Source organism: Spermophilus citellus (genome assembly GCF_964194105.1).
Source record: "Spermophilus citellus genome assembly, chromosome: 1".
Lineage (NCBI taxonomy): Eukaryota > Metazoa > Chordata > Mammalia > Rodentia > Sciuridae > Spermophilus > Spermophilus citellus.
Window position 1 is genome coordinate 142,258,430 of NC_138182.1, and position 22,625 is coordinate 142,281,054.

Genomic DNA, 22,625 nt, shown 5'->3' on the forward strand with positions numbered 1-22,625 from the left:
ACAATGGAATATTACTCAGCATTAAAAGAGAATAAAATCATGGCATTTGCAGGTAAATGGATAGAGTTGGAGAATACTATGCTAAATGAAGTAAGCCAATCCTGAAAAACCAAATGCTGAATGTTTTCTCTGATATGAAGATGCTGATCTATAATGGTGGTGGGGGCGGGAGCATGGGAGGAATTGGAGGAACTTTAGATAGGGCAAAGAGGAGGGAGGGGAAGGGAGGGGGCATGGGGGTAGGAAAGACGGTGGAATGCAATTGTCATCATTACCCTAAGTACATGTATGAAGACACGAATGGTGTGACTATACTTTGTGTACCACCAGAGACATGAAAAATTGTGCTCTATATGTGTACTATGAATTGAAATGCATTCTGCTATCATATATAACAAATTAGAATAAATAAATAAATTTTAAAAAAAGAATGAAGAATGAATCTTCTCTACCTACAAATGTCAACCTGCTAATCCCTGGAAGCTATGGATATGTGAACTTGCATGGCAAAAGAAACTTTCCAAATGAGATTAAGATAAGAATTTTGAATGGGAAGATTTTCCTGGATCATCTGGGTAAAATCAAGATTGTCACAATGGCCTTTATGAGAGGCAGCTAAGAGGGTGCTGGTCAGAAAAGAGGGTGACCAAGGAAGCAGATGTTGGACTATTGATTGTTAAAGATCAAGAACATGAACAACAGCTAAGGATTGAAACCAGTTCTGAAAATTTAAACAATAAATAAAGGAAAGATGCTCTAGTAGAGCTTCCAGACAGGAGCAGCCCTGATGCACACTGATTTAGACCTGAAACTTAGAGTGGACTTTTTAATCTCCAGAATGTCAAAATAATAAATTATATTTTCTCTCATGAATTTGTGGTAATTTTCTATAGAAGCAGCAGAAATCCAGTATGATTAGAACAACCTTTTCCCTTAGATCTAGACCTAATTAATGAGTGCTATTAATACTTTGGGTGAAATTAATATTTTTCTGTCCTGTATAAAAATTATAATCAGGGGGCTGGGGTTGTGGCTCAGTGGTAGAGTGTTCGCCTAGCACGTGTGAGGTCCTGGGTTCAATCCTCAGCACCACCTAAAAATAAATAAAATAAAGGCAAGTGTCCAACTACAGCTAAAAAAAATAAAAATAAATAAAAATTACAAATCACTTAGTTATCAGTACCCTTAGTGTTATATACGAGCCTGGTCATGGAGTTACTTGTGCTTATCTCAAGGAGTTATATTTTCTTGTTGAAACTTGATCACCAGTCCCCTCCCAATGCTCCTTTCCAGGGAATGTTTCACTCAGTTTGACCTGTATCTTTGGAAACAAATTCTAGAGCATTCGGCCATCATAATTTGTTTATTCATTTTTTTTTTGAGTAAGAAAGTAAAAAATCCAATTCCTGCAGAGCAGAAGTCATGTTACTGATTTCATCCTCCATATTTCCAGAAGATGGACTAGGCCTTCAGGGGAGTGAGAACTTCAGGATTGACCAGAACTGAATTCCTGAGAAAGGCTAAGCGTGGTAAAGTCCAGGATTATCTTCTACCAATGTGAACCTGGTAAGAAAGAGTGGTAGAAGAAATCTGGCTGTGAAGATACAGGAGACTGTTGCCAGAAACCGGGGAAATTCTATAACTGCTGGGGGTTTCTGGATAGATCCAATCCACAACAACATTCCGGCATGCCTCTCACCTAGGTTTCTACCTAATGTAAACAGTACTGATGAGACATAGCCTTTCTTTTTTTCTATCAGACAAGCATGGTTCTGAGTCTGACCCTAATTGAACTGCTATATCCTTACCACTGAGGAGACTGAGGAATGCAGTATCCATAGACACTCAGATGAGTTTCCTTTGTATAATCCATATCATCTTTTTAATTTTGATATCAAATGCCATGTATGAGAGTTCAAGTTCATGATAGAATCTCCACTGTATAAAAGTGACCATCTCAGGTGATGGGCTTCAGCAATCCTGCAGTACTGTGGACACTGCCCGGACTGTGCTGATGTCACCAATAGGTCACAATACCCTGCTGAGGCCTTAGCGACAGCTGGTCCCATAACAACCCTGATGTTGTACTGAGCACTGCTCAGGAGAGCAATGTGGTGAACAGATGGCCTCTTTCCATTTTACTTGTTTTTGAAGATAAAGATTAAATTCTTAGTCATCATCTACTAACTTTTTGAGAGTTGAGCTTCAGAGTGAAAGTTACTTGATCTGAGTAACCCTCCAAGAGTTGAACCTCGAAGAGAAGCCAAAAGAGAAAACATCTGAAAGTACACTCATCCCCCAGCCTGCTAAGAAGTTGAATGGTATGTGTTGGGATATTCTCTGGGCCTAAGATGACCAAGAACTACCTTCTAAAAAAGGAGATGTGTGGATTTCCAGTGAGTGGCAGAGAAGGGGAAGAGAGAGACAAAAAGAGGAAGAGAAGTAACTGAAGGAGGGAAGAAAGAAGAAAGGAGTGTTTTTCTCTATAGTTCCTGAAGTTTCCAGGTTGTCTGAGAGTCAAGAGAAGATTCAGATGATCCAGGCCTTCTCCATGTGGTTTTGGATCCAGGCCACCTACACAAAGACAGTGTAAGTCTGTCACAGGCATAGTGGTTGGTCCAGATTACTTTTACTTAAAAAAATTGCATTTCCTTTCATTAGACTTCTTTTGAAGGAAATTGGGGAAATAAATGATGTGATGTGTTTTCTAATAGATTTTTACTTTTAGTGAAGATGAACCTGACTCCCATAAGTGAGGGAATCATTGAAGAGACCCTGCAAGCTGAGATCAGAAACAGATGCAGAATAGCTTTCAGAAAATTGGTAGGGCTGACACCAGCGGTCAGCAGGAACTGAGATGTTACAAGCACCTGAATTCTCATCTGGACCTCTGTTCATAAAAACTACCAGTATGTAACAGCTGCAATGGTTTAAGATTCAATGTGGTGAGTATGCATATCTACAGGAGGTGGCCTCACTCAATAGCCTTTAGTGTTCACTGGAATGTCCTATGTAAACACTTGATAGATATAATTAATATGTGAAGTTATTACTAAGTGAAATTATTTGCATTTGTTTGATTATACATATGGTCAAATTATACACTTACCATAAAAAATAGGACAAGAGTTCTTTATGTTTTTATGAAAAATAACTCTTCTAAATACATAATATCTGCCACCCATCTGATTCACAAGAAGAGAAAACTAATATATGTGCACTGACCACAACGTTAATCTAAGTCATTATATCATTTTCTTAGTACTGCTTTTCAGGGCCAAGTGGTTTCCTAGAAACCACATCAGTAGGTGACTGGGTTACTGTGGGGAATGAGGCAATGCTTGTGTGCTATGGAAGCTTGGGGGGGGGGGGAGGCTATAGGAAATCAGCCAACAACTTTTGGAAGAAGTAACCTGGCAATATAAAATTCAAAAGCACATGCTTCCTGGGCATGGGGGTGAACTCCTGTAATCTCAGCAACTTGGGGGATGAGTAGGAGAATAGCAAGTTCAAGTCTAGACTGGGTGATTTAGAGAAACATCCTCTCAAAGGAAAAAATAAAATGTAGTGGGGATATAGCTCAATGATGGAGCCCCCCTGAGTTCAATCCCCAGTACCACACATACCACATAATTCAATATTCTCAGTAATTGCACATATAGATAAATAGCTTATAGGAGAATTCTTCATGTCCACAAAAATGAATATTCATTGTCTTAATACTGAAATATAAGATGCCAAGATATAAATGACCTACAGGGGACTGGTTAGGTAAATGGTGGCCATCTGTTCTCTGTGGTTCTAGGCAGCAGTGAGAAATAATAAAGTAGAGCCAGCCGAACCAGCAAGGAGAGCTCTGTGAGGCACTATGAAGGGAGGAAATAGCTCGTGAGGTGAACACCACCAATAATTCAAAAAAAATTGTTTTAAAAATATAAAACAACATATCGCTTCTCGGCCTTTTGGCTAAGATCAAGTGTAGTATCTGTTCTTTTCAGTTTAAAAATATAAAACAAAGCATATTGTATGAAATACATAAGAAAGGAAAAGGTCTCCAATGACAAAGCTGGTGACTGACCTGCTGAAAGAGGCTCTTTACTACAGGTTAGTGCGTCCACTAGGCCTTAGATGCACCTGTGGCTGGTGAGATCTCCCTGGAGGTCTTCGTGGTGGTTATTAGCAAACCAACTGTCTGAGCTGTGTTTGATCCATCTGAGACAGAAAAATGGAGATGACATCTTGAGGTTTTCCTACACCCTAGGTCTTCAGATGAGAACCCAACCAAAGGCTCTGTACATAAAGTGTTAAAACTTCAACTCTTTTGTTGACCAAAACTAGCTTGGAAGCAATCCTCTTGGATTGCAATGGATATTCCACTCATCTCTGATCATACTCTCTTTTTACTAGAACCCTACCTTTTTTAAAGTTGTCAGCCAGAAACACAAAATGGACAGCAGAATCCCATCTGAGTGACCATCAGGAAGAAGTCCAGGATGTGCCTGGAGATGGGAAGAAGGGAAGACCCAGGTTATTAAAATAGAAATCCAAGTTCCCCAGAGAAACAAATGCTTTAAATAGTGCTTTTTTCTAAGTCATCCCAAACCCTTCCCAGTTGATGACAAGGACAAGCATGTCAGTCTAGAGCTTTGGGAAGTGAGGAGAAACTGTTTTCTGAGGTCCCCTCCTGCCTTCTCTAGGATGCTGCATGAAGTCAGGGAATCACCAAGGGCACAGCACAGACACCATGACACCTGCCCATCCCCTCGGCCTCCACCGTATCCATCTGCCAGTCTACTTCTCCTCACATGGGGGGCCCCTTCACAGTCTCTCCGTAAAACTTGGACCCAATATTTCTGGGTTGCTGGTGGAAGCACAGGTGTACAACAGCTGGTCATAACTTAAAGGGGCATCAAAGGAAATTGATTACATTATAAACTTCTTAAATGGAACACTATACTGCAGTGAGAAAGAATGTGAATTCCATATGTGCTGACAGAGAAAAACATCTAAGTGATTTAGAGGGGGAAAAGGCAAGTTTCTAAACAATATACAGAGTATCGTCCATTTGTATACAGAAAAATAACTTAAGAATGTGTGTATGTTTGTAGATATACAGAAAATTCCAAGAGGATATTCATGGGAATGTGGCTTGTATTTACTTTTGCTGTTTCACTTTATGTCCTTTTCTCTTATTTAGAAAAAAAATGATTTTCTATGAGCATTCGGTTTATTGGAAGGAAGTAGTACAAAACAGGAATGAAGAAGAAAGGGAGGGAAGGAGAAAGCAAAATGCCAAAATAGTGGTCAAAAACAGCAGCATCAAGGCAAACAGTCCCAGTGCCATAGACCTAGGAGGTGGCAAGTCCCCAGAGTGCTCACCTCTCCCTCCCTCCCTCTCTCTCTCACACACACACACTGATGCACACTTGCCTGCCTGCCCAGCTCCCCATTTCAATGTTGAGTGGTGACAGAATGAAAGGAAGGGAGGGAAAGGAAGACAGTTGGGGGACAGGGCCATGGTCCATGGTTACTGGGAGGGACATTTGGAGATGAACAGGAGCTGCTTCAGAAACTGTGAAAGTGAGAAAGTCCCAGCCCCCCTCCACATTCCTGAGTCTCCGATCAGCAGCCCTGGTTGCCTTCCTTCCATAGGAGCTCCAAAGGCTGGGAGGAGGGCCAGAGCCCACGCTCCCCACAATGTCCTGCTTGTCCTGACCCAGGACCCAGAACACAGCCCTACCTTCAGCCCTGGCTGAGGAGTCTGCCGGCCATACAGCAGCCTTTCCAAAGGATTCTTGGGGATTGGACAGGTGGGCTGGGGGTGGGGACCTAGAGCAAAAGCAGGAGAGGACCACCTTCCATGCCCCTGTCTGGTTCCATGTGGAAGCTGACACACTCCAGTGAACCCCCTCCTCCCACACCGCACACACTCAAATACAGACCCCCCCCCCTAGCGTTCACCCTTCCACCATCCCAGGCCCACCCATTAAAACACTGATTTTCTTCCTGATTGAAAAAAGAAAATGCAGTAACTCCTCTCAGGAATCTCCTGAGCAATCAAAGTCCGTCTGCAGGTGTCTCTTTGTAGTTCCCCAGGAGCTGGGAAATCTGAAGGTCCCAACCAAAACCAGACCTAAAACATGAAGGGGACCAAGGGTGAGGAACTCTGTCCCCACCTCTATACTTCTCTCTTGCATAAGATCTTCGACCAGGTCCTTCGGGTCGCCTGGGGCTAATTCCGATACTCCCTGATGACCTGATAGTTTCCCTCATCTTGGTTTTGGAGGCTAATGGCCTGCTCAACTGGAGAGGATGAGGAGGCTCCCCCTGGACTTGGCTGACATTCTCTGGGGGCAGGTTAGGCCTGGGGCAGAGCGGGGCATGGTGGAGGCTTCTCCAGACTTTAGTCTCTGGCTGCTACAGCTGCTTCCAACACAGAGCCTCGGCATCTTGGGAGATCCCAGAGCAGGGACAGATGGCTGGGATGGTGTTAGGTTTCTGTTTGTTTGTTTGTTTGCCCTGGGGATTGAACACAGGGGTGCTTTACCACTGAGGCACACCCCCAGCCCTTTTCATATTTTACTTCGAGACAGGGTCTGGCTGAGTTGCTTAGGGCCTTGCTAAGTTGCTGAGGCTGACTTTGAGCTCGAAATCCTCCTGCCTCAGCCTCACAAGCCCCCGAGATGACAGGCTTGTGCAACGGCACCCAACTGAGCCAGGTTCTTATCTAGGCATCAGCACTCACACCAGTCCAGCTGCCCAGATATCGCCTTTGGCACAGGGCTGCTGACTGGCCAGTGGGGCTCCTGCTTCCTCCTACAGCTCTCCTTCTCTCGTGCTCCCCATCCCAGCAGTGAGGAGGGAGCAGGTCATCTAACTCCACTATTGTTGGCCTGAGGTGAGGCTGCAAACCATGGCAGAAGGGCATTTGGAGGAGAGCAGCTAAGCTCATGGTAGCCATGAAGCAGAGAGAGGGGGAGGTGGGAGGGAGGGGGAGGGAGAGAGGGAGAGAAGGGATGATGATAATGATGAGGAGGAGGAGCAGCAGCAGCCTGGGAAGAGAAAGTCCAAGACCACATACCCAGTGACCTGTTTCCTCCTGCCATGTCCCACCACCCGCAGTTGGCACCCAGCTGTCCATTCAAATCATTAATCCTTCAAATGAACTCATCCACTGGTGAGGTTACAGGTCTTATGACCCAATCTTTTCACTTTTGCACATTGTTACCTTGCCTAACACATAAGCTTTTTTAGGGACATTTCTAGAGCCAAACCATACAGCCAGCAATGATATAAATGTATATTTAGATTTTATGGATCACTTTTGGTTGAAGCTTATGTAATAACATAACTAATCATCACTAGTATCTCTTGTTAAGAAAAGGAAAGAAAGATAAACCTCTTCATTAGGACCATTAAAAAAATCAGAAATTATATCAAATTGGTAAAATTTAGAGGATCAAATTATACCACATGAACATCTGGATGTAAGGAAGTGAGGAGTGTTCACAAATTAAAATGAAGTATTGAGGAATTAAAGGACATAATACTTTCTCTTACTTAGACTTCTACTTTCATGTCCTCAAGTCTATATCCCATTTATCATGGGCTTGAACATCAGACTTATTATCTTAACCCTCCAGCCCAGATACACTACTTCACTTCATTCAAATTATTTACTTGAATGCAATTCCAAAGACAAAATTTAGTTCTTGTCCATTACTTTGACTTTCTTTATCAGAGGGACAAAAGGAAGAAAATGAAAAACTAACAAGTATTATTACTGATTATTCACAAAATTATATAATTCAAGAGGGGAAGCATACAGGGAAAAGTGGTATACAACACATATATATGCACATAAATAAGTGAATTGTCATTTTTCGACTTCCATGATCATTTTTGTTCCTCTGATTGCACATAGCAAATTAACAAACAAAAATTAAAATTCATCTTTGGGAGTGCACACTATAAAAGAGGTTGAATGAAGTGATGGTTATCTGGACTGAAGAAGAACATGAAGCGCCAAGTGTTCAAGCCCACAATAAATGAGATGTAGAGATATGAGGAATGAGAAGCCAAACTACAATATCCCTTTAAATCCTCTGTCATTAGAAATCTCTTCCCATAAACTTTTACCAGGTGGTCATGAGTCTTCAATTCTGCAGCTCATAACTCTAGACATGAAAAGGAGGATTCCCACAGAACTCTACCTATACTGGTTGCATCTCCACCAAGCTGTTATCATCTCCAACAGTTTTAATAATTGACCCAGACGTCATTGCTTCTATTTCCCTCTGCTTCATCCTCTCCTCTTATTTTGGTTCCTCATTATAGTGAATTCAGGATGGAAATCTTGTTAGCTAAAGTTCTCCCTGACCCCAAGCTTCACGTGATCCTGAAGGACCTCCAACCTAGGGAAACCTGGCATGAACCCATATATCTGTAGCCACTCTCCAGGCCCACCACTCACTCAGGGGTTCTGGACCTGGGTGTTTCCTCCAGAAAAGGCGTCCCTGCTGGGCTGGAATTATTTTTCCTTTTCTCTTGAGCTACATGAGTTCTTTTGTGTCTTTTTAGAAAGGCAATGGTTTGAATTCCTGCCTTCTTTTTGGAACGAAGAAGACTCTTCTTCCTTATATCGTAAGACTGCCACACCCCTCTTCACTCTGTCATTAGAAGTTTCATGACTCTTTTCCTTTTTTGTATACACTGAGTATGCAAAAGGGCTTATTGGCCAAGTGAGGTGGAAAATGAACATGTGGAAAAGGGGAGAAAGGCTCTGTCTCCCTTAATCCTATGCTAGGCATATCTCAGAGGGATCAGGTCATGGAAAATTCATATGTGATTTACTGATTTAAAGGAGAGTATTTGTCAAATATCCCTGTATTCAGTGTGTGAAATGTGGATAAATTTATCTGTGGTATTTCTGAATTGTCTGTGTGGTATGTGTGAACCTGGTACAAATATGTGGAATATGAGGTTGTATATATTTGAATTTCTGTGAATATTCTCGTAATATCTGGTGGGTATTTCTGGTGCTGTTAAAAGGAGATGGGGATGAGCATAAGTCTCACCATGTGTATTTGGTTTGTGTCTCTGTGTCTTTGGGTGTGTGTATGGGTGTGTGTGTGTGTGTGTGTGTTTTGTGTATTATGACTTCATATATGCAGGTGCAGGTTGATGAAGGACTGAAAGCAGGGTCATCGGGCATTTGGGTGAGAAAGTCTGTATATCAACATACACTTTCTTTAGGAAAAAATAAAATTGATAAGCCCTTAGTCACACTAATGAAGAAAAAGAGAAACCTCACATCACTAAAATTTGTGATGAAAAGGGAAATATGACTACAGACACTAATCAGAAACTACTTTGAAAATATATACTCCAGTAAAATAGAGAATTTTGAAGACATCTACAAATGTCTACAGACCTACCCATATTGAATAAGGAGGACATAGAAAATTTAAACAGATCAATTTCAAACAATAAAACTGAAGATGCCATCAAACACATACCAACAAAATAAAGTCCAGGAACAGATAAATTTTCAACTGAGTTCTACCAGACCATCAAAGAAGATGTCTTTCTTTTTGCATTAACTATATCAGCTTTCCTATAACTACTATTTTCTAAAATTTTACTAGAATTAGAATGTTTATAGATTATTTCACTCATTGTGATCTGCCCTTGGTAGTCCGTCCAGTCTGAAGAGAGCCTTCCCTATTATTTATTCACATTTTAAATTTCTTTTTACATATTTTTTCCAAATGAGTTAAACTTTCTGCAGCTTATCATAAAATAAACAATTAGAAATCAAGAAAGAGGTCTTGGTAATTGAATATGTGAGGATGGAATACATGGTTAAAAAACCACAGATGGTAGGAAGAACTTAGAGAATTTGCCTGAAAAAGTATAAGAGAAATTGTGCACCACTGGTACATGCCTATAATCCCAGGACTAGGGAGGCTGAGAGAGGAGGATTGCAAATTTGAGGACAGTCTTAACAACTTGGTATGACCCTGTATCAAAAATAGATAATAAAAAGAACTAGAAATGTAGCTCAGTGATAAAGCACTCTTGGCATCCAATCCCTGGTACAAAAACAAAAGACAAAATTACCAAAGATAATATTTTTTACTATCTTTGTTTGGACAGTTGAATACTTCTTTAAAAATATTATAGTTGTATGTGGACACAATATCTTTATTTTTATGTGGTGCTGAAGATAGAACCCAGTGCCTTATATGTTCCAGGCGAGTGCTCCACCACTGAGTCCCAGCTCCAGTCCCAAATACGTTTAATAACCAGAAACTCTTTCTCATTTTCTAACTATTTAGGGTATCTTTAAAAATATTATTTCAACATCACTGGGTCTTCTTACAGAAATAAATTGTGGCTTTGAATGAATTTCACTTAATTTAAACTTCTCTCTCTAATATGTACCTTTTCTATGAACTCAGAATCATAATTGCCAATTGAATGCCTAATAAGTATTTCAAAGCTTTTCTGTTAAAAAAGAAATGCTAAAAATTCCTATCACAGATGTTTTTCCTCAAATGTTTTCCATTTATATGTGGCATCATCTGTCACCCATTGCAGTATTAAAACTATTATTTTCTTCAAAACTTACCTTCCATCTATCACCTGTATGTGGATTCTACCTTGAAGTGATTCTATGGAATTCACCTCTCACAAGCTCCTCGACCAAGTTGTCCAACTTTTTCCATCCTCTCTCCATGCAGGGAGCTCCTGGGCTGCTCCATCTGCAGCTTTTTAAACATTATCCTTTCTTTTTGCAATCACTTTCATACTTCTGCTCTCCATGGTGACTAGAATCTCATCTTATTAATTTCCGAAGAAAAGAAATATCTGATGTTCTATTGACTAGGAATGAGAGGCAGCAAACCATGTGGTACCTCCTAGCAGGGACCGTTCATATGAGACATGGATTCAAATCTCTGATTCATCATTCAGTGTATGGAAATCCTGGGCAAGTTTGTTACATTCCTACTGTTTCATAATTTGAGGATAAAGATTTTCTTTGAAAAATTAAACCAATTTGCTTAAGTGACAATCTTGAACAAAGTAGTATTCAACAAAATTTTCTCTGGCAGTATGTAGCTGTCTGCCAATAGTCTGGCCATGGAAAGAAAGGTTGTTTCTTCTATGCATGGGTGTCTAATATTCCTATTTCCAGTTCTCTTCCTAACTACCACACTCCATATTACTCAGGGCCATCATTCAGGAACTTATCCAGGTGGTCCTTTTCCTCCTGCACAATGTTGAACTTCTAATCCCTTCAGCAAGCTTATTCAGCAACCCTGCTCCAAGAGCTTCTAATCTTGCTAGAATGTATTGAATTTTCTTTCTCATAGGTTTGTATCTCTTTTGTCTTGATATTTGTTGTTTTCTACCTCCTTCATTCTCACCCCAAATAACCTTAGAAAAGTGTTTGGAAAAAAATCTCTAGGTTCAATCCAATGTAATGCTAAAAGTATTGACCTTGTTAGCATTTACTGTCATTTTGGATTTTTATGATTATGTGTTAAATTAATTGGTTTAATTTGCACTGCTTAGATTACTAGAAGTTTGAATGTCATGTAATGTGTATTATGTATATATGAAGGACAAATGTGCATATTTGTATGCATATACACATACACATACGACTTATTTGTTCATATGCTTTACAGATGAACTTTTTAAGGTCTCAACACTATCGTAAGCCTGAATATATGGAACCTCCTTATATTTTATTTTGTTTCTGATCCTTCCCAAATAAGCTATTCAGATTTGCAGAAAGAGATATGGATACCATCTCTATATAGTCACTTTAGCTTATGTGGGTGACACAAATCAGTAAACCTTGCTCTTTATTTATTTTCTCTAATCATCCACCTGAACCAGAAGAAATTTAATGTGAATATTACGGAACACCTCAGGAATCCTGCTAGATTCTATACTGTTTTCTTCACTAATGTTCCATATACACCTTCATTCTTGTTGTCTTTAATAGAATATTACTATTCCATGAATTCAGAATGATTTTCATAGTTCTTAGATAAATGGACCTAAAACAATGTTTTCAATGTGATAATACATGTTTTGTTTTGTTTTTAACTTGAACAAAGACAGTAAAACTTTAGGCCCAAGGAATGAGTTATACTACATATCCCAGGCAGGACCTGATGATGTTGATATAATATCTCTGTAATTGGATGGTGTTTCATCATAATTCTTTAAAAAAAAGAAATAAGTTTTTCATAGGATTTATAAAATAGAATAATGCAACAATCAGTTAATACTGGGAAATTAGAAGCCCTCTCCTAGGGGATGTCATTTAATATGACATCAGAATGATAAGAAAATCAGAGATTTTGAGATTTCAAAGATTTCTTCTCTGTGAGTCAATGAGAGAGAAATTCTAAGACCTTTTCTCTATGAAAACATTTGTTTTCCTTTAGGAAAATGAATTGGTAGAATTGTTGAGTTACAAATCGTTATTTGCTCTCAACTGCATTATTTTAATCTTTATCTGTATAAATGAAGTAAATTATTTCCTTCCTCAGAGGAAGGCCAGAGAAGGTACCAACCCTGCTTAAAGTTTGGTCCATGAAAAGATGGAGAATTTGATATTTCCCTGTCCCTTGGTTGATCTCAAGTTTTTTTTTCACCTATTCAATTCTTGCATTCTTTGCCCCACATGTAAAGGAGTCTAGGAGTATACCAAGCGACATTCTGAAGAGATTTTTATCCATTTAGTGAAAGCAAAATCTAGATGAAAGCAAAATCTTGGTAAAAGGATAGAATTATGTAATAATGGTCATCAAAACTGATAGGCTATTCAAATCACCTACTATACTGGTATCAAAATTTTTCACACATTGTACCTTATACAAATTACATTAACATTTTTGAGGGATAGGCCACAAAGTCTAGGTGTTAATGATTTCTTCGGTGACTTAATATGCAGGGCACTTAACCACTGAGCTACCGCCCCAGCCATTTTTTTTTATTTTGATACAGGGTCTTGCTAAGTTGCATAGTGCTTCACAAAATTACTAAGGCTGACCCTGAACTTGCAATCTCCTGCCTCAGCATGCTGAGTTGCTGGGATTATAAACATGTGCTACACACCCAGCTTTATTTTATATTTTTGTAAACCCCTTACATGCTATTTTCTATGTAAAACACAAAAATCACAATAAAATTGGTTAATTCTTTCAACCCAGATGCACTTCACTACTGAACCTATTCCCCAGAACTTTTTACTTTTTATTTTGTGACAGGGTCTCACTAAGTTTCTTAGGGTCTTGCTAAGTTGATGAGGCTGGCTTTGAACTTGGGAACCTCCTGACTCAGCCTCCTGAGCCCCTGGATGACAGGTGTGTGCCACCATGCCCAGCATTGGTGTCAAGTTTTTGAGGTCTTTCTGTATTCTGAATATTAATTCTGTCAGAAGAATTTGCTAGCCAAGATTTTCTAATTTTTCAGGTGCTGTCTTCACATTCTTAATTTCCTTTGTTGTGTAGAAGCTTTTTAATTGGATGTCATCCCATTTATTATCTCTTGGTATTATTTCCTGAGCTTTCTTGGCTTAGATTTCTTTGACTGGTTTGGGTATTTGGTATACTCTTATAAATAAATTTTAGGACTATTTTTGCTAGTTTTGGGTAGAATGTTATTAACATTTTGAAGTGTATTGCATTGAATATGTATAGTAATTTTGTTACTATTTTAACAATATTAATTCTGCCAATCCATAAACATGGGATAACTTTTCCACTTCTTGAATCTTCTACAAATTCTTTTTTCAATGTTTCATAGTGCACATAGCTTGCAAAGCTGAAAATAAGTTGATAAATGAACCTAGTATTCAGTAGGTATGGGAATAAGAGAACACCCAGAGTAATTAGCCTGAGGTAAAAGAGAGTGAGAAGGTCTGGGTCATGGTAATTATTAAGATTTAGAGTAAACAAATATTCAGCTTTAAAGATGAGCTGCATTTTACACTGGGTGGGAGGTAAAATAAATCTGCCTCAGAGCTCAAAATCTGTACAGGACCTACATGTTTCCAGAAGATGGGCCTTGGTACAGAATCCAAGAGAGTAAAATCATCAGGCTTGACAAAAATCAAATTCCTGAGAAAAACTAAGTGAGGTGAAGCCCAAGGTTATCCTCTTCCTAGCAATGTAGACATGACAAGGAAGAGTGGCAGGGGAGACAAGTCTGGCTGAGATGATGCAGGAGACTGTTGACAGTAGCAAGGGACCTTCAGTAACTGCTGGGGGTGTCTGGATGGATGAGATGTTCTCAGACTCACAACTCCATTCCATCATGCCTCCCACCTAGGTTTCTACATAAGGTAAACAGTACTTAGGAGATAAAGCCTTTACTTTTATTATGAGTCAAGCATGGAGCAGAGCCTGATGCTCTCTGATACTGCCATATCCTCACCACTGAGGCAACTGTGGAATGCAGTCTCCCTACACACAATGAGGAATTTCCTTTACATGATCTATATTGTCTCTCAAATTTTGATATCAATAGCAACATATGAGAGTTCTAGTTAATGATAGAATTTCTATGGTATAAAAGTGACCACCTTGGCGATGGGCTTAGCAATTCTGCAGTACTGTGGACACCGCCTGGACTGTGCTGATGTCATCGATAGGTCATAATGCACTGCTGAGGCCTTAGTGATAGCTGGTCCCATAACAACCCTGAAGCTGTACAGATGGCCTTTCTCCATTTTATTTGTTGTTTTTGAAGGTAAAGATTTAATTCTTAGTCATCATCTACTCACTATTTGAGAGTTGAGCGTCAGAGAGAAAGTTACCTGAGGAACCCTCCAAAGAGTTGAACCATGAAAACAGTTGAAAGAGGAAACAGCTGAAAGCAAACTCATCCCTCAGCCTGCTGAGAAGGTGGGGGCTGTGTGTTGGCATATTTTCTGGGCCTAAGATAACCAGAAACTGCCTTTTAAAAGGAAGATGTGTGGATTTCCTGTTAGTAACAGAGAAGGGAAAGAGGGAGAAAAGAGTAAGAGAAGAGACTGAAGGAGGGAAGGAAGAAGAAAGTGGTGTTTTTTCTGTATACTCCTGAAGTCTTCTTATGTCCTCAGATTGAGAGTCAAGAGAAGATTCAGTTGATTCAGGTCTTGTCTATGTGGCTTTGGAACCAGGCCAGCCACACCAAGGCACTGTGTGTCTGCCACAGACATTGTGGTTGGTCCAGATTATTTTTCTTAAAAAAATTGCTGTTTGTCTTCATAATAGCTGCCATTCTGATTGGAGTGAGATGAGATCTTAGAGTAGTTTTGATTTGTATTAATCTAATTGCTAGAGATGATGAGGACTTTTTCATATATTTGTTGATTGTATATCCTCTTCTGAGAAGTGTCTGTTCAGTTCCTTGGCCCATTTGTTGACTGGGTTATTTGTTTTTTCAGTGCTTAGCTTTTTGAATTCTTTATATACCCTAGAGATTAGTGGTCTATCTGATGTGTGAGGGGTAAAATTTGCTCCCAAGATGTAGGCTCTCTGTTCACCTCACAGATTGTTCCTTTTGCTGAGAAGAAACTTTTTAGTTTGATTCCATCCCATTTATTGATTCTTGGTTTTAATTCTTGCACTATAGGAGTCTTATTAAGGAAGTTGGGGTCTAATCCCACATGATGAAGATTAGGGCCTACTTTATCTTCTATTGGACTCAGGGTCTCTGGTTTAATTCCTAGGTCCTTGAACCACTTTGAGTTAATTTTTGTGCATGGTGAGAGACAGGGGTTTAATTTCATTTTGTTGCATATGGACTTCCAGTTTTCCCAGCATCATTTGTTGAAGATGCTATCTTTTCTCCAGTGCATGTTTTTGGTAACTTTGTCTAATATAAACTAATTATAATTTTGTGGGTTAGTCTCTGTGTCCTCTATTCTGTACCATTGGTCTACCAGTCTGTTTTGGTGCCAATACCATGCTATTTTGTTACTATTGCTCTGTAGTATAGTTTAAGGTCTGGTATAGTGATGCCACCTGCTTGACACTTCCTGATAAAAATTGCTTTAGCTATTCTGGGGCTTTTATTTTTCCATGAATTTCATGATTGCTTTTTCTCTTTCTATGAGGAATGCCATTGGGTTTTTGATTGGAATTGCATTAAATCTGTATAGTGCTGTTGTAGTATGGTCGTTTTGATAATATTGATTCTGCCTATCTAAGAGCAAGGTAGATCTTCCCATCTTCTAAGGTCTTCTTTGATTTCTCTCTTTAGAGTTCTGCAGTTTTCATTGTATAGGTCTTTCACCTCTTTCGTTAAGATGACTCCCATTTATCTTTTTTTTTTTCTTTTTTGAGGTTATTGTGAATGGGGTAGTTTTTCTCATTTCCTTCTCAGAGAATTTGTCACTGATATATAGAAATGTCTTTGACTTATGGGTGTTGATTTTATATCATGCTACTTTGCTAAATTAATTTACTAGTTCTAGAAGTTTTCTGGTGGAGTTTTTTAGGTTTTCTAAGTATAGAATCATATCATCAGGAAATAGTGCTAATTTAAGTTCTCTTTTCCTATACATATCCCTTTGATTTCTTTCTTCTAATTGCTCTGACCAGTGTTTCAAGAACTATGTTGAATAGAAGTGGTGAAAGAGGGCATCCCTGTCTTGTTCCAGTTTTTAGAGGGAATGCCTTTAATTTTTCTCCATTTAGAATGATGTTGATCTGAGGCTTAGCATAGATAGACTTTATGATGTGAGATATATTCTTGTTATCCCTAGTTTTTCTAGTGTTTTGAACATAAAGCTGTGCTGTATTTTGTCAAATGCTTTTTCTGTGTCTATTGAGATGATTATATGATTCTTATCTTTAAGTCTATTGATGTGATAAATTACATTTATTGATTTCCATATGTTGAACTAACCTTGCATCCCTGGGATGGGAAAAAGGTACACTCATACATTGCTGGTGGGACTGCAAAATGGTGCGGCCAATATGGAAAGCAGTATAGAGATTCCTTGGAAAACTGGGAATAGAGCCAACATTTGACCCAGCTCTCCCTCTCCTCAGTCTATATCCTAAGGACTTAAAAACAGCATACTAGGGGCTGGGGTTGTGGCTCAATGGTAGAGTGCTTGCCTAGCATGTGTGAGGCACTGGGTTCCATCCTCAGCACCACATAAAAATAAATAAAATAAAGGTATTGTACCTATTGACAACTAAAAAATATATTTTAAAAACCCAGCATACTACAGGGATACAGCCACATCAATGTTTTTAGCAGCACAATTCTCAATAACTAAACTATGGAGCCAATCTGGATGCCCTTCAGTGGATGAATAGATTAAAAATGTGGCATATATACACAATGGAATATTACTGAGCAATAAAAAAGTATTAAATCATGGCATTTGCAGGTAAATGGTTGGCTTTGGAGAAGACAATGCTAAGTGAAGTTAGCCAATCCCCATAAAACAAGTGCCTAATCTATTCTCTGATAGAAGGAGACTGACTTATAATGGGGTAGGGAGGGGGAGCATGGGAGAAATAGATGAATTCTAGATAGGGCAGAGGGGTGGGAGGAAAATGGAGGAGAAAGAGGATTAGCAAGGATGGTGGAATGTGATGGACATCACTATCCAAAGTACATGTATGAAGACATGAATTGGGTGACAACCTAATTTATATACAGAGATATGAAAAATTGTGGGATATATGTGTAATAAGAATTGTAATGCATTCTGCTGCCATATATTTAAAAAAATAAAATCAAGTAAAAAAAAGAAATAAAATTTCATTTCCTTTCATTAGACTTTTTCTGAAGGCAATTGGAGAAATTGATATGTGATGAATTTTCTAATAGGGTTTTTCCTTTTAATGAAACTGAAAGTGACTCCCAATGAAGGATTCATTGAAGGAAGCCTGTGGGCTGATATATGTGTAACATGAACTCAGAGGGGCTCTAGGGAGTTTGGCAGGGCTACCTTCCTCAATGTGCAGATTGTACTATGCACAACACGCAGGGTGGACACCAGCAGTCAGCAGGAACTACGATGTTACATGGAACTGAATTCTCACCTGGCCCTCTGTTCATGGCAACCACCAGTGTGTGACTACCTGTAGTTGTTTAGAATCAGTGTGGTGTGTATGTGTGTCTACAGGAGGTGGCTTCACTGTCTTAATTATTTAACATAGGACATTTTAACAGGAATGTCCTATGCATACACTAGAGAGGTATAATTACTATGTGAAGTTTTACTAGGTGAAATTATTTACCCTTCCTTGCTTGATCATGGAAATAGTCAATCACATATACACCGTAAGAACTAGGTTGAGAGCTCTTCATGTTTTTAAGAAAAATTGTTCTGCAGAGGAATCCATATCTGCTACCCATCTGATTTACAGTAAGAGAAAACCAGTTTATGCTCACTGACTACACAGTTAATCTAAATTCATCAAGTCATTTTCTTAGTATTGCTTTTCAGGACCTACTGGTTTTCTAGAAACCACATCAGTAGGTGACTGGGTTACTGTGTGAAAATGTAATCCCAGTGACTTGGGAGGAGAGGCAGAAAAACAAGTTCAAGGCCAACCTGGGTAACTTAGTGAGATTTTTTCTCAAAATAAAAAATAAAAAGTGTTGATAATGTAGCTTAGTTATCTGGCAATCTGGGTTTAATACCCAGTACCACCACCACCAAAAAAAAAAAATGTTTCATGTTTCTGAGTAATTGCACCTCTAGATAAATATAGAGTCATTCATCATGTCCACACAAAATGAATATTCACTGTGTTAATACTGAAATAAGACTACAAGATATAAATGATTGATGGTCAATTTATAGGGGACTGGTTAAGTAAATGGTGGCCATCTGTTCTCTGTGGTTCTAGGCAAGTGAGAAAACAATGAAGTAGAGCCAGCTGAACTAGCCTGGAGAGCTCTCTAGGCACTGTCAAGAGAGGAAATAGCTAGTTAGGTGAACACTCCCAATATTTATTTGTCTCTTATGCATATTTTTTCTTTTTTATAGATTTTTTTGAAAAAATAAATGACAGCAGAATGCATTACAATTCTTAGTACACATATACAGCACAATTTTTCGTATCTCTGGTTGTATATAAAGTATGTTGACACCAATTCATGTCTTCCTACATGTACTTTGGATAATGATGTCTACCACAGGTAAACCAATGGTACAGAATAGAGGACACAGAGACTAACCCACAAAATTACAATTAGCTTATATTAGACAAAGGTGCCAAACACATGCACTGGAGAAAAGATAGCCTCTTCAACAAATGGTGCTGGGAAAACTGGAAATCCATATGCAACAAAATGAAACTAAACCCCTATCTCTTACCATGCACAAAATTCAGTGTGGATCATCAACCTAGGAATTAAACCAGAGACTCTGCATCTAATAGAAGAAAAAGTAGCCCTAATCTTCATCATGTGGGATTAGGCTCCAACTTCCTTAGTAAGAGTCCTATAGCGCAAGAATTAAAACCAAGAATCAATAAATGGGATGGAATCAAACTAAAAAGTTTCTTCTCAGCAAAAGAAACAATCTGTGAGGTGAACATCCTGGGAGCCTACATCCTGGGAGCAAATTTTCACCACTCACACATCAGACAGAGCACTAATCTCTAGGGTATATATAAAGAACTCAAAAAAGCTAAGCACCAAAAACCAAATATCCCAATGAACAAATGGGCCAAGGACCTGGACAGACACTTCTCAGAAGAGGACATACAATCAATCAACAAATATATGAAAAAATGTTCAACATCTCTAGCAATTCAATAAATGCAAATCAAAACTACTCTAAGATATTATATCATTCCAGTCAGAATGGCAGCTATTATGAAGACAAACGAAAATAAGTGTTAGTGAGGATGCGGGGAAAAAGGTGGGACTGCAAATTGGTACAGTTAATATGGAAAGCAGTATGGAGATTCCTTGGGAACAGAACCACCATTTGACCCAGCTATCCCTCTCCTCAGACTATACCCAAAGGACTTAGAAACAGCATACTACAGGAACTCAGCCACATCAATGTTTATAGTAGCACAATTCATATTAGCTAAACTGTGGAGCCAAACTAGATGCCCTTCAGTGGATGAATGGATTTAAAAAATGTGGCATATATACACTGTGGAATGTTTAACTTTAAAAGGTAGTTTTTTGCTTCTTCATTCTGCTTTGCTTTTATTTATTCAGTATATTTATACAGTTGTATCATTTCTTCCCTATGATTTTGGATTTCTACTCTCATGCTTCTATATATTACTATAGGTAAAATTCTTTTGGATATATTCTGACTTTATTTTGGCTTAGTAGGATGAAGAATGAAACTTCTCCCCCCAAAACAACAACAACACATTAACTGTCTAATCTCTGGAACCTCTGAATATGTGACTTTGTGCAGTGTTCAAAAGACTTTGCAGATGATATTAAGTTGACAGTTTTGAATGAAAAGACTTTCTTGGATCTTCAGGGTATAGCCAAGGTTATCACAATGGCCAAGAGGCTGCTGGACAGAGTGGAGCTGTGACCTTGGGCAGGTGTTGAACAGATGCTTTTGAAGATGAAGAATGTGAGCAACAGCTAGGAAGGCAGGCAGCTCTGGAACCTGGGGGAGAAAGTAAAGGGAGATATCCTCCAGCAGAACTTCCAGACAGGGGCAGCTCTGCTGACACACTGAGGTCTGAAGTCCAGAGTGGACCTCTGACCTGCAGAACTACAAGATCATATTTTTTATTGTAATCCACAAAATTCTAGAAAATGAATATGATAAGAACTATCTACCTTTTCCCATAGATCTAGGCCTATGTGAGTCATTTTGACCATGGATGATATTATTTCTTTTGTCTTATTAAAAATGAAAGAATATTGAGTTAATAATCTCCTTAATATTATGTTCTAACCTGTTCATGAAGTCACTTGTGTTAAATTTTGAGTTAAATTTTAACTTGAGTTATTTTTTTTTGATTCTTGATCACCAGTCCCCTCCTGATCTGCTTCCCAGGGAATATTTTACTGAGCTGACCCCTATCTTTAGTAATGAGTTCAATAGAAATCTCCTGCTGTAATGTGCTTATTCATTTTTAGTATTAGAAACAAAGACATTTTAGCTTTCCAACAGCAAAGGTAATGCTATAGATACCATCTTTGTAAATGTCCCTTGTTACAGTGAGATCAGAGTTGTAGTCTATGTGCATATTTTATGAAACACAGCTTACTTATTCTTCAATGGAGTCATGTAAATCAATACCAAATTTTGGTTCATGAGAATGCCTCATTACCCTATAGCCTCATAAGCATTTGCATAAAAGATAACATTTTAATTTTTGCAACAAAGCTGAAAACCTGCTGAAAAAAATATGCCTATTATTCAGTGGAGGTGGTGAATAAGAGAACAGCCAGAGTAATGGGCCTGGAGAAGTGAAAAAGAGTGAGGAGGGCTGGGTCATGGTGAGTATTAAGATTTAGAGCCAACACATATTCAACCTAAAAGATGAGGTACATTCTACACTGGGTGGGAGGTAAAATGAGCTGCTACAGAGCTCAGAATCTGTACAGGACCTACATGCTTACAGAAGATGAGAGCACTCGAGGATAAAATTAAGGAGAGTGAGGTCTTCAGGCTTGACAAGAATTGAATTCCTGAGAAAGGTTAGGTGTGGTGAAGCCCAAGGTTATACTCTTCCTATCAAAGTGGACGTGATGAGAAAGAGTGGTAGGAGAGACAAGTGTGACTGTGAAGACATAGGAAACTGTTATCAGCAGCAAGGGAAATTCAATAAGTGCTAGGAGTGGATGGATGGAGGAGATGTTCTCAAACCCTCACCTACATTCAAACATGCCTGTCACCTAGGTTTCTACACAATGTAAACACTAATGATGAGATAGAGCCTTAATTTTTTAATGAGTCAAGCATGGTTCTGAGCCTGACCCACTCTGGTACTGCCATATCCTCATCATTGGGGAGATTGAGTAATGGAGTATTTCTGAGACAAAAAGAAGAATTGCCTCTATAAATATATACTATATCTCTATTTTTGGTGTCAAATACTAGTTTGGAAAGTTCAAATTAAAAGAATTCCCACTGTATACAAGGTATCACTGAGATGATGGGTTTTAGCAATGTGCAGTGCTGTGAACACTTGCTGGGTCTCTGGATGACACTGATGTCATCAATAGGTCATAATACACTGCTGAGGCCTTAGTGTTAGGTGTCTCATAACACCCCTGGTGCTGTACTGAGTTCTACTCAGGGCAGCAATCTGGTGAACAGATAGCCTCTTCTCATAAAATGTGTTGTTTTCTGAAGGTACAGATTTCATCCTTGGTCATCATCAACTAACTTTTTCGTGAGTTTGGTTTCAGAGAAGAAATTACCTGATCTGAGTAACCCACCAAGGAGTTGCATCATGAAGGAAAAGCAAAAGAGGAAATATCTGGAAAACCCATTCATTCCTCAGCCTGCAAAGAAGTCAAGGGGTATGCGTGAGAATATTCTCTGGGCCTTGGGAGAAAAGAAGATTTCTATTTAGTGTCAGAGGAGAAGAGGAGAAGAGGAGAGAAGGAGAAAAAGAGGAAAAGAGTGAAGGAAAATGGGAGGTAGA